The sequence below is a fragment of the Macadamia integrifolia genome, chromosome 9 (genome assembly GCF_013358625.1).
Source record: "Macadamia integrifolia cultivar HAES 741 chromosome 9, SCU_Mint_v3, whole genome shotgun sequence".
Lineage (NCBI taxonomy): Eukaryota > Viridiplantae > Streptophyta > Magnoliopsida > Proteales > Proteaceae > Macadamia > Macadamia integrifolia.
Window position 1 is genome coordinate 22,503,214 of NC_056565.1, and position 14,302 is coordinate 22,517,515.

Consider the following 14,302-nt stretch of genomic DNA (forward strand, 5'->3'; position numbering starts at 1 on the left):
CCCCCCCCCCCCCCCCAAAAAAAAAAAAAAATCATTTGGAACCTTTTAGCCATTTTCTGGTATGCTGTATGCACTTGCTCCAGTTTTTCGGTAAACTTTTCTTGCATGGCCTCGCATTTCTGCGGATGTTATGCTACTATTTTGTTCGTCTTGTATTGCATCTCCAGTTCCTTCTGCCCAGTGAAACTTTTTCATAATTGTTTGAGGAGAGTGGAACGGTAATGGAATTTTCATAATTTTTGGTTATGGCCGCTTGGGTGGTAATGACATTTACGTAATTATTTGGGTTAATTATGATGGTAATGTCATTTCTGTAATTATTGGTAATAGTGTCAAGAAATTGTTTTGGAACAGGTTTTACCAAACGTCATTGCTGTTCTTTTTCTGTTCTGGAACCGGTTCTGGAATAGGTTTACCAAATGCTAAGGTAGAGCAAAAGAACTATAGTTGGCAAGGCGCCAAGGCGAACCAAGGCATTGGAGGATTGCCTAAGTGCTTAGGTGACAAGGCGCGCGCCTTGAGGAGAACAAAGCGACTAAGTGTTATTTTTTATTTTTACTATTTTCTAACGTTATTTAGTATGCGACATATACAGATATACCTTGTATCATAATAAATCGACATTAAGCCACGTCAAGTCATCAAAAATCAACATTATGCCACATCAAATGATCAAAGATTAACATTAAGTCATAAAAAGTCAATATTTAGAGAAATGCTCTTGTTCTATAATAAGTTTTAATGGTAAAATGATTTTATTTTTACATGAGACTTTTTGTATTAGGTATAGCACAAAACCAACTTTCTAACAAATCTAAGATTACTTAAATTTGAGTTGTAATGACAAAGTTATGTTCCGGTCAAACTTATTTTAAAGTGCGTGAATATTGTTAAAATTATCTGAATGAAAATAATTTTAAAGACATCCAAACAAAAGATTATTTTACCAGGCTTTGATTTTTAGCAATGTTTTACCATGATAAGATTTATAAAATTTTCAGAATTGAGAAAAACCCAACATTTGAAAGTTGAAAACAACAAAAAATCAAGTGTTTGTTCTTGGACTGGGGGTTTGACTATCATTTTAGATTTTGATTTTTAAACGATTTTTATTGGATTCAAATAACGGGGTATTATTTATAAATAATATCTTAAGTAAATAAAATAATAAATATAAAAACATTTACTTAATATTTGACATAAATAAGTCCAAAAATATAAGGCAACATGCAGTGCAATAAGGCGATAGTCGCCTAGGACCCAAGCAAACCGCTTGAACGCCGAGGTGGCGCCTAGGCGACGCGTTGACAACTAAGTAAAGAAAACAATTTCAAAATAATAATGAAAAAAGATGGTTCTGCCAAAGAACAAAGTTCCTAGAACAAAAAACATTACCAAACGTAGCCTAAGCATATTGTGGGCATTTGCATATGCCATTTGACTATATTATTGTAACCTATTAAGTGGGTGCTTGATAGAGGGTTAGGTACTTCTTTGTAGTAGGTGCTACATAAATAGAGGGTTGGTGCTCCTTTGTGGTGGGTGCCACATAAATTGGGGTTGGTGCTCCTTGCGGTAGGTGCCACTAAATGTTGTATTATGCATTATACTTAGTTTGGATATAGGTTGTAGCCCAAGGAGTCATTTGAATTGTGGACGTAGCCACACTAGCAAACAACATATATTCTTGTTGTGCTCTGTGGTTTGGTTTGTCTTGTGTTTTGCTTGTGTTGTGGATCGTGGTGTGGATATTATGAGTGGTTCTGTGAATGTGTGGAAGACTCGACACCACAAAGTATTGTTGTTCTCGCTTTTGAAAGAATTTTTCGAGGCTCTGTAGTCACTAATTCATCCCCATTCAGTGGTGGTGCGAGTTCAACATTGATATATTGAAAATCGGTTGTTCCTGTTATATTGAGGACTTAATTGACATTACCTTCCTACTTAGGTGTGGCTCAATGAGTGGTTACAACTTATAAATCCTTTAAGAGGTGAACACTTTAGGATAACTAATTATTGTGTCCAGAGCAGGGTGATAAACCGCTAGGGCTTCCAATTTGTACAACAAAAACAACAAACTCAGCCTTATCCTAACTTAATGGGGTCAGCTACATGGATCTATACAAAACAAAATAGAAAAAGTTTAGACATAAGAGGTTGGAGGGAGAAATGGAAGGTGAAAGATGAGAAAAGAAAGAAGATGGGAATAAGAGGAAAGAGGAACAACCTAGTAGATAGGAAAATTTCAGCTAAGTTGGGTCGGCTGGATGGATCCTTGCCCTCCAATAGGTTCTATCCAAGGTCATACTTGGGACAAGGCTGAGACTATGCATATCATTCTCACCACTTCATCTATAGTTATTTTAGGCCGGCCTCTAGCTCTTTTGGCTCCTTTAATCTGAATCCGATCACTCCTATTTACTGGGGCTTCCTCAAGCCTCCTTTGAACATGACCATGTCACTTCAAACAAGTTTCACGGAGCTTGTTGTTGAACGGGGCAACTCCCAAAACAACTCTAATATGCTCATTCCATACTTTATCCTTCTTAGTTTTACTGCACATCCATCTTAACATCCTCATCTCGGCCACATGTAGCTTCTCATTATGACTCTTCTTGATTGCTAAGATTCCGCTACATACATCATAGCTGGACGCACAATAGTCCTATAGAATTTTCTCTTGAGCTTTAGAGAGGTACGCCAGTCACGTAAGACTACGGACGCACCTCTCCACTTCATCCATCCCACTTAATTCTCTGTGAGATATCTTCCTTTATGTCACCTTCTTTATTTATAGTAGACCCTGAATATCTAAAATAGTAATCTTTTTCACCATTTCGTTATGCATCATAAAGTGACTAAAGTTACACTTCACATACTCCATCTTCGATCTACTAATCTTAAAACCTTTTGTTTCTAATTTTGATCTCCATAGCTCCGAGTTAGTGTTAATCCCCGCTTTAGTCTCATCCACTAAAAAGATGTTATCTGCGAAGAGCATACATTAGGGGACCTCGTCTTGTATGCTCTTGGTTAACTCATCCATGATAAGTGCAAAGAAATAGGGGCCTAAGGCCGATCCTTGATGTAACCCGATCGTAATTGAGAATTTCATTAGGCCGATCCTTGATGTAACCCAATCGTAATTGGGAATTCCTTGCCTTGACCTCCCACAAATCTCAGTCCCCATGCCCTTATACACGTCCTTAATTATATCCACATATTTACTCGACCCCCCTCTATCTTTATCAGAACATGCTTGTTTAAATCTCTAGGAACTTTATCACAAGCTTTTTTCTAGGTCAATAAATATCATGATCAGATCAATTGGAATTGTTACTGGTGGAAGAGTGATAGTTAGTGATCCCATTTCCAAGTTACAAACTTACAACTATGTTTGCTTGATGGGTCTAACACAAACTTCATTTTATTTTCCTACTTGAATCTGCTAACAGTTCAGTCTCCGGCATTATGGGTCCCCTGAATTGAAGAAGAGAACTTTGTTGGACATGGTTCATTCCATGCTCCTTTGCTCTGAATTTTATTTAGCCTTATACTGAATAGGAATCTGACTAACTCTACACCTAAAACACCCTTTGATCTTTGGTCTCCCCTTGAAGAAACCAGAAAGATCTTAATTCACTCCTTTCCCTTTTATCTCATTGAAGAGTTTCAATGTGTGTTCAAGAGCTGGCGCCTTCCTCTCACCCACTCATTCTTTGAAGGAGGTTAGGTTAAACTTCTCACCTCTGAATCCAAAAAGGAATATCCAAGTCACTAGCACCCATCCCAAAGTCCAACTATGAGCTTTTTAACTGCAACAACTTAAATATACGCTATTGGAGCTGGAATTACCGCGGCTGCTGGCACCATACTTGCCCTCCAATGGATCCTCGTTAAGGGATTTAGATTGTACTCATTCCAATTACCAGACTCGAAGAGCCCGGTATTGTTATTTATTGTCACTACCTCCCCCTGTTAGGATTGGGTAATTTGCGCGCCTACTACCTTCCTTGGATGTGGTAGCCGTTTCTCAGGCTCCCTCTCTGGAATCAAACCCTAATTCTCTATCAAATGATTAATTATTAGGGAATTATTGGATATATGGAAAATATCTATCTCATGAATTCATTATTATGTTCCCCCCCCCCACCAAAAAAAAAAAAAAATTATTCTCATCACCTTCGTCACTAACGGTAATGATTAATTATAGGGAATTATAGGGTGTATATTTAGATAGATGGATATCTAGAAATATGTCATTTAGAAGGCCTGAGACCCTTGGTTCTCCATGACCCATGGTCAAGAAGGAAAAATAAACTACTTGCATTCCTGAGTGATGAGATGATCTACTGTGATAAACCTGAGAAGTTGGATGTGAATATGTGATAAGGGGAATTAAGGGAAATGTGGAAGATATTAAGAAGAGATTAGCAGCTCCGTCGAAAGTCCATGCATCCTTGGTTTCCTTGCATCACTCATCAAGGTGAAGGTGTTGTTAAGATAGATGGTGCACTCCTGAAGGGCCACCTCGGAGTCCAGCTTCAGCTTGTACTGAGTGGAGCGCATGTACTTGCCGATGTAGTCAGTGCATTCTTCAGGGATGATTTCGAATCTGTGAATGTTGTGGAGCTCTACATATATTCTCCATGCCTATCACAGTAATTCTTAAGGGTATACGTTTGTTGTTATTCCATATCCTCTGGTCCAAGATGTTCCAGTCTGCAACTGTTGATCCAACAAAGAGGCTAGAGAAGCACAGCAAGAGATTGAAATGTGAGGGCTTCAATTTGAAAATTGAAATAACCCACATGGGTGGTGTGGTAACCATTGTCTGTATGTCATTTCCTGCCCATATATTTGTTTCCAAATTACCATATGCTCATTGGAGAATTAGGGGTTGACAATCCTCTATGCTGTATAAATATCTCTTTGTTTTTGTGTGGGTAGATGAAAGTTAGTGTGATTAGCACTAAGCCTACTATAATTTAGCAATTGCTTTGCTCTCAAATGTTTCTCTCAATTAGCAAATTTGAGTGATTTTTTTTGCCAAAAGCTGCATTTGGTCAATAGATTTTAAATGACCGCTGATTTTTTATGAGAAAATAAATATAAGTTATGAAGGAAAAATATCAGAATTCAAGTCCACAATATGCTCACCCTGTGTTTTTCAGATCTGGCTTATTAGCCAATCTGTGAGCTACTGAGATCTAATTTCTATTCTACTTAAAATACAACTACAGAAAAAAGGACTTAAAGTGTTAATATCCAATAGTAAAGAAAATGGTTCCCATGACCATTTAAAAGTGGTGTACTGTTCTACTCAGTATATCAACTCCTGGCAATGAATCCAGATGTCGACGGTTAAGCATCCCAATGACATTGCTTCTTGTAATCCTTGCTGCCTCCCCTTTCTTCTGCTTCCTATGGACATCCTGCAAATCCAAAATCCATGGATGCCAATACAGCAAATTGTTTGTGAAACAAGATTACATAAGCCCAACCAGCTTTTTGAGTTTTATGATCATGACTCCTGTAATAAATAAATAATTTTCGGATGATCAGTAGTGGATAGCTGCAAATAATCATCAAGAGATAGATAGGGAAGATGTGATGATACTATTGATGTTGGAGGATGAAAGTTGTAGATGTTTATATTATGGATCCATCGATTAATGTTGGCCATAATTTTTTTTTCCCCCGGTAAAATGTTGGCCATAATGACAAATAGATTGGGAGATACATGGTTGAAAATAGAAGTTTCATGAGCAGTCCAAACAAAATAAAAAGTTATATATGCCACTGAAATATATATATATATATATATTTATCATATTTAGTAATAGAAGAGTTATTAGTGGGCGAGCCTCTGGCACAACGGTTAAGTTGCACCACTGCAACATGTTGGTCACAGGCTCAAAACTTGGAAAGAGCGTCTTCTGCGAAGCAGGGGGTAAGGCTGCGTACACTTGCCCCTCCCAGACCTTGCAGTAGCGGGAGCCTCGTGCACTGGGTTGTTTCTCAGTAATAGAAGAGCTATTGAAAAATAAAAGAACCAATTTTAGATTGTTTGATCTTGGAGGTACTCAGAACGCAACCCCAGAGGTTCTGCAGCTTAAATTCTTTTAGTAAAAAAAGCAAGAAATAAACAAATGCCAATCAATTTCACTATCAATTGAACGAAAAACACAAGAAGGGTCCATATTGATAAACCAAGATAACTTGCATTTACTATGTACCCACCAAGTAAAACTTTCTACAAAATCCTAAAATTGAAGATGAATATTTAACTTCCAAATAAACTCCCAAACTTATTTATTCTCAAAGGAGCCATTGTGAGGGTGGGTGGATTATGACATAAAATTAGCTGCCATCTTATTCTTAGTAGACAAAGTACTACTCTCAATGAGGCTTAATATTGTTGTAGACATTCTTTATATAATGATCAATACAAAGATAGATATGCTCTAGAGGGAATAGTTGTCTCATGGAATGAATGACTATTATTAGTATTCATAGTAAACAGATATGTAGAGAGAGACTCAAATAAAACACACACACACACACACACACACACACACACACATATATATATAGATAGATAGACATGTAAAGAGACATGTACCTCTAATGTTGTCGTAGAATGATGGAGGGTATGTGTTGGATTTTGTGCCAATCGTCCCCATCTTTTTTAAGCCTTTTGTTGAATTCATTTCGCTTGTCTATCACCTCCAATTCTTTGAGGGCAGTGATGGATCTTAATCCTTCAGGAAGCATTCTTAATTTTAGGCAATCATTGATCTGTAGTCGCACAAGACATGGCAGTGCTCCCTTCTCCACTTCCAATTCCTCCAACAATAGCCTATGAAGTTTTAAGTATTCAAGTCCTCCAAACCCTTTAATTGAGAAATGATATCTGTGGATTTCATCCTTGCCCTGTATGCCCGTCAGAGCTAGTCTTTCCAGGTTTGGTAGCATTCTTAAAGTTGGAAATGGATCTTCTTGCAAGAAAGACAGATTCAACTTTAGCTTTGTTAGATTTGGTGGGAATTCTTCCAACTTTGGTAACTTCCTTAGCTTTCCAATCAGATACAGTTTCCATAGGCTAAGGCAATGAGAAAGTGTTGACCAGTTATAATCATGGGAAATAACATTAATATCATAAGAAAATCTCAGTTTCAAGCATTAGAGGTGATCCAACTTGGATATCGAAACCTCATCCTGTAATGACTTGCTATCAGTACCAGTACCAAGAAGACTATTGACATTTATGTCATATAGATGCAATTTTTGAAGATTTTTCAATTTTTGTGGATCAAATTCCAGCATCAACTTTCCTCTTCCACCTTGAATCTCCAGAGTTGAGAGATTCTTCAGTCCATCCACTCGCAATGGTTTTTCATCATGCGTAAGAGTAAACCCACCATAGGAAAAATAGATCAATTGTTCCATCTTCCATAGCACATTTGGTAATCTTTTAATGGTTTTGAGTGCAAGGAATTGTAGGTTCTGTAAGTTACCTATGGTTGGTGGAACCTCTATTTCAGAAGAATACCCTGCCAACCTCAAGTCTCAAGTAAATTAAGTTCCCTATGGCTATTGGCAAGCTACCAATTTTGACGACCTCAAGCTGTAGGACCCTAAGAAAAATGAAATTCTTGCAAACAAACTCTAATGTCACAATGCATTCATGTGGATACAATGTCATCCATAATGAGAAGGCGCGGAGATGTGAATTTCCTGTGGCTTGTTCCATAGAAACATATCTGTCACAAGTGAAGTGGATGGCATGTCTACGCATTCGATGGTCATTAGGGGTTGATGCCACCCCAGAAGTGGAAGAAGAAGAAGAATCCCCTGCTGAGCTTTCACTATCAAAAATACAAAGGAATTTTTCCTCTTTTGCCTTTCTCAAGCATAAGTCGCACACCAAGTTGTGCAAGCGGCATTTTTTAACTTTCCCACGGAAGCTTCTTCTTCCCACTTGAACCAGTGACCTGTTGATCAGCTCAGCTAAGTATTCTTCTCCTATTTGCTCGTTTGTTCCTTGCCTATTATGTTGCTGCACAAAACCTTCTGCTATCCACATTTGGATCAACTCCCTTTTGTGTACTTCGGTATCCTCTGGGTAGAGGCTGAGGTAGAGCAAGCATGGCTTTATGTAAGAAGGTAAATCATTGTAGCTTAGAGAAAATATCCATTAGACTCCATGTTGACTTTGATGCTCTTGGGCTATGTTCAGGCACCTACCAATGTCTTTAGCTGCCATCACCTATTCATGGATTGACTTCTTTGTTGCAAGCAAGCCTCCAAGTACAACAATTGGCAAAGGTAAACCACCACTTTTTTTGATAATCTCTCTTCCTAGCTTTTCCTTCTTCTCTACTTCGAGAGGGTATGAAGAAAGAACTTGAAGTGACATTCTTCCAAGGAAATGCTTTCTCACAAAATAGTTCCCAACTCTGTTTCTCTGTCAAGCATGCAGGTTCGTGAAAATAACCCGATGGATCTGCATAAACAGCCACATCTTTGGTTCTAGTGGTGAGCATTATTTTGCTTCCCATCTTTCCTTTGGGAAATGCAGGTTTTAGAACATCCCAAGCCTCTCTGCTCCATATATCGTCAAGGACTACCAGATAACACTTGTCTTCCAATAGCTTGTAAAGCTTCTATTTCAACTCTCCATCATTCAACGTCTCAAGTCCCGTTTGATCGCAAACTTTCCTTACGATTTCCTGCAAAATGGTTCTTTCTTGGTATTGTTGGGAAATAAAACTCGAAGGAAAACAATCAAAATGATGCTTAATATCATCATTATTGTAAACCATTTTGGCAAGGGTAGTTTTACCCAGTCCCCAAATCCCAGCAATGGAAACCAGATGGGGTCCGTCCTTGTTGATCAACTCTGCAACCAATAGCTTAATATTTTTGTCATGTATGCTGATGAGATCCCCATCGTGATAGTGCGGACAGGATTACCTCAACTGTTGTCAAATCTGATCAGTCATAGAGCTCGATCTTGGTCCTTGGTCACTCCTTATGAAGCCATAAGTTGCTGCGCTAAGACTGATGGCCTGGATCTTGGATTGAAGTGTTTTGATCTGTCCCAATTTTGTGAAGTAGTATTAGTTTGTTTGGACTGAAGAAACTTGCATCCTTTGCTTTGAAAATATAGGTTTCTATTGCGTCCTCCACATCATATGCAAGGTCTTTGATTTCTGAAACCCAATTACGAACAAGTGCGCTTTCATCCTGCCTTGCATCTGCATCTTGTAAGAAGCATTGCCTCTGTGTCATTTCATTTTGGATTTTCTCAGTCTGCGGGGCTACCCCATGTAACAAATCTGCTTCCTCCTTTAGTAGGCGGGCAATTGTTGGTAGAACACCAGACAAAACACCGGCTGCCATATTTTTGCTGCTGCTGCTTCTTTTTTGATCACCAAAGGGGAATGAACAATTATGGTTAGCTAATCCTTTTTTGAACAGAAGCCACCCTATTATTAAATCTCAATTTGAAGTTATCGAACTTGTTTCTACAGTTCTAATTAGGTGGACAATGAGAAGGTTTATTGGACCCAGCTCCCAGATAGTTTAGGTCTGAGGTTTAGGATTTTGCATTGGATAATGCTGAAGAGGCAGTACTTAAGTTTGTCGTGACTCGTGAGTGATTGAAAATTGCCTTTCTTTCCTTCTGTTTTTCTTCTCGAGAAAGGACAATTTTGCTAGTTGGTATGCTCAACGATTTCTGCGACGGTCAATAACGATGTTTGGTAACTTGAATTGTTGAAGGCATCCCTCATGAAAATCTGGGTCCTGTAGCTGAGCCCAGGCAAGTCGTCGAATAGATTCACATATATATATATATTTTATATATATATATATATATATATTAGGTTTGATTTGGTGTAGGTGAAAGCGAACCAGGGTTGCAAGTTTGGCCCGTCGGCCTGAACCCAACCTAAGCTCGAATAGGGCTTGGGTTGAGAGACCCTAGCCTTGAGGGAGGTCAGTGTCTGGTCGGACTAGGTTGAGGCCTTGATCTGAGCCCGGCCTGGCCCAGCCCAGTCCAATAAAGGCTGAGCAGCCCGGCCGACCATGTCATTTTCACCTACATCTTCCTTACCCCTCCTCATGGTTAGGGCCAGTCAGGGTCAGCTTAGCATGGCTCTAAGGGAAGGTCAGGAGTGGATTTTTCAGGCTCTCAGTTAGGGCCGGGCTGGCCTAGGCCTACTTAAGGGACTAAAGGTTGGGCTGGGGTTTTCAAATCCTGGCCCACCCAACCCTATTGCAGCCCTAGTGCAAACAAATTAGGTTATGGGATTGAGAATGTTTAATTTGTTCACAAATTCACCACTATCATTATTTCAATGGAAAAAGAAGATTGTCAGGTTGTGTGGTGCTTGCCTTGAGATGGAGGAAGGACGAATTGACCGCTCACCCCCTATGAAATAAAAATTTCCACTCTTATGGGATGCCCCATAGGCACTCATTGGCTTCCACACTAGTACTAGAACCAAGCTTTTGGACAAATAACTCAATGCCTTTCAATTGAAAACTAGAGAAAAAGGTCTCACACACTTGGTTGCATAGGCTACACCAACATCTACTCCCTTCATCCCATATTGATAACTAAAGAGAACCGCACCCTCTGATTGGTGTACTATTTATTTTTTTTTCTAAAGAGAAAAATGGGATCAAAATTCTTTGTTATTCTTGATCTTGCAATTCTTGTGTTATTTTACCTGCAGAGAATGACACGTGGCAGTGCTGAGCCTGACGGTGGAGATTGGGAGTGAGAAGATATGAGCTTCATTTGGTTTATCAACTCATGAGCCGATCACGGTTCTCATCTAGACCGGTTCTCTCTGAACCGACCATGACTTAGGGGTTAGTTTACAGATTGGGGATTCAATCCCCAGATTTGAATCTAATGTTCTGAAGACCTCGCGCGACTTCTCTTCTCTGCCTCCATTACCGAGTTCCACCCACAGTGACTCACGAACCCACCCACTGCCCCATGACTCAGTATCGCCTCCTGGTCGACCCACCTAATCACCACCACCACCCCTTTCCCATCCTTGACGATTCTCTCCATCAATACCTGACCCACCACCTCTTCCACTCCCTCTTCTTCTTCCCTGTCCACCTTCTTGTCTTTCACCACCCACACGAACCCACATCCATTCCTCACCAATCCTTAACCAACCTCCTAGATTTGCTCCCTCGACATTGCCGTCCGACTCCCGAAGCTCACATAAACGATTGAACCCTTCTCCTACCCATCCGACCATTCTATTAGTGATGATCCACTTGTTGGTTGGAACCCACTACGCTCCATTTTGCATTCGCATGGTACCAGTGGTTCGACCAATATCACCGGCGGTAGCCCATTTATTAATTTTCCCTCATTCAGCTTCTTTATCTTCGGTTCCAGAGACTTGAATGTGTTGATCAAAATCCCATCTTATCTCACGAGTGCTTCACCGTTTTCAGTGAACTGGGTAGTGAAAAGATTAGTCTAATCTAGAAGAGGCTGGAACCAAGTTTTGGGTAGAGGCTGTATACTGGGGATGTTGATTTCATCACTAAGTAACACCAACGAGGGCAAGAAAATTGGCAAAGAGAGCATTTTAGTGGAGGAAGTGAAAAGGATGTAGTTAGGGATATGAAGAATGTGGGTGACAGGGATGATGGCTGAGGCTAAGGTGACGTCGGTGACCAGGGCAGAGAGGGGGATGATCAGAATGAAAAGAGGAATTGAGGAGATGAGAGAGGAGATGGGCAGAGCGGCGGCTAGCTTCAAATTGGAGGAAGAAAGGGTCTTTGGAATTGGCGGTAGGTGGATTGAGTGGGAGAATGTGGAACTCCTTTGGAGTGACCGCGTGAGGGAAGGTCGACAGTAGGCGAGCGACAAGGCTTGGCTCAGTGAGGGAGACGGTTGGGTGAGTGGTGATGAAGGTGACCTGGTAGTCGTGTGCAGCAAGGGTAGCAGCGTGGTTGGAGAGAGGAGATGGACAGAGCGGCGGCTGGCTTCAAATTGGAGGAAGAAAGTAGGGGTGTCAACCGGTCAGGCTGGGCCGGTCTCAATCGGGCCTAATCGGGCTTGAGCACTTGGAAGCTTTGCACCGTGAATGCCCGTTTAAGTAAACGGGCCTGGCTTTGGGGGACATGGTACGGTTAATAATCAGGCCGGTCGGTCTCGGGCTTTAATCGGGCTACCATAAATGGGTCTTAATCGGGCCTTAATCAGGCTATAGACCTATTTAACTTTAAACGGTCTTTAAATGGGTCCTCTTTAAAATTGTTCCATTAAATGTGCTTGAAGAGGAATACAAAAAAAATGAGGCATAGATGGGCATAGCAAAGAAAAAGATCCAATAGTTAAAATGAATTAAGCCAAAGATGCGCAAAATAACTAAATTATTAAAGTACTCGATCTTTAACCCACGAAACTCGAATCAATTAAACTATGCCTACATAATCCAAGTTTAGTAAGTTCAAATCAATTAAACTATGCATAAAAAAGATGAATGTTCATATAACAATTATTACAATCTCAATCGTACATATCACATACCCTTAGGACTAAATACCAATAGTATTAAAAAATAAATGAAATAAAAATAGTATTAAAGGGGTCGGGTTAGGTCGGGCTTAAAGGAGTCGGTTCAAATTGGGCTTGTAAATGTGTCGGGTCGATTGGGTGACCGTCGGGCTAGGTGGCTACATCGTGTAGACCTATTTATAAATGTGTCGGGCTCTCAAGCGCCTGTCGGGCTAGGTGGCTACACCATGTACTACCTATTTATAAATGTGTCGGGTTCAAGACCGACACGTTTATTAATCGGGCTGGTCTAAGTAGGGCCATAAACGTGTCGGGCTTGGTCGGGCCTGGTCGGGCCTACCGGTGCGGGCTTGGAATTGACACCCCTAGAAGAAAGGGTCTTTTTGTAAACCAACCCCTAAGTTGTGGTCGGTTCAGAAAGAACCGGTCCAGATGAAAACTGTGGTCGGTTTATGAGTTAATAAACCAGATGACATACCTTTTCACTCCCAATCTCCACTGTGCAGCTCAACATTGCCACGTGTCTTTTTTTATGGGTAGAATAACACAAGAATTACAAAATCAATAATAACCGAGGATTTTTATCCGAGAAGATGATAGCTCTGGTAGGTGGCATGGTCACCGATTTTTATGACACTTGTAGCAACGACAATGTTTGCAAACTTCATTCTTTTTAGAGAAAATTGCATTGCCACCCTCTGAATTTTGGTCTTTATTCAATGCCACCCCCTGGACTTTTTGAAACACCAAAGACACCCCTTGAAAGTTCAAACAATTCCAAATCAGTCCTTGTCGTTAGTAGACCCTATTAAGTGATAGAATGTCTGTTAGTTTTTTTTTTTTTTTCAAAATGCCCAAAACTCCCCCGGCTGTTGTGAGCGAACAATATTACCCTCCCTTTCCCTTCTTCTAAATTCACATTATCTCACTCAGATGACTAAATACCCAAACCGAGAAGACAAACCTGCAACTACCGTGAGCACCGCTCTGCTCGACGTACGATCGTGAGCACCTCTCCCCTCCGGTGTGCGATCGTGAGCACCTCTCCCCTTCGGCGACTTGTCCGGTTCTTCTTGGGAGGTTATACATTCTCTTCTCTAATCACGCGATAATGTAACATTGAGAATTTGTCTTCATGAAACAAAATGAGCTGCTCAAACCAATCTTTTCTATTGTCCTTGATCATCCAATGTTCTCCTAAACTTCAACTTGAGCAAGTGACAAATCACCTGCAACAAACCCATGAATCTTCCCTCTTGCCTCTGTACAGCTCCAACTTGGTTTCTTCAGATCCTTCTCATACATGTACCATCATCACAGTTTCAACTTTAGCCCAGCTCTCAACACTGGCATGTACATTGCTGAATAATGTATGATAACCAACATTATCATGCTCCAACTCCAAAATCCGCTCCGTAGCATAGGCGCCAATTTTGCCATTAGAATAAACCCTAGAAGCAGCAAGCAGAGCACCCCAAATCCGACTATCTGGCTTCACAACCATTTTTTCAATTACAGCTAGGGCTTCTAAGAGCTTCCCGGATCGACCAAGAAGATCTACAATGCAAGTATAATGATTTATATCAGGTTTAATGAAGTATCTCTGGCTCATGTAGCTAAAAATTCTGCAACCTTCAGTAACAAAACCAGAGTGGCTACAAGCAGAGAGCAAACTTAAAAAGGTGACATTGTTTGGTTTTACACCTTCCCTCTCCATCTGATAAAAAAGTTCTAGAG

General features: G+C 40.4%; 1 pseudogene; it reads right to left on the reverse strand.

Moving 5' to 3' along the window:
• Positions 1-4,419: 4,419 nt before the first annotated feature.
• LOC122089624 lies at positions 4,420-9,408 on the reverse strand (annotated as a pseudogene).
• Positions 9,409-14,302: the final 4,894 nt, after the last annotated feature.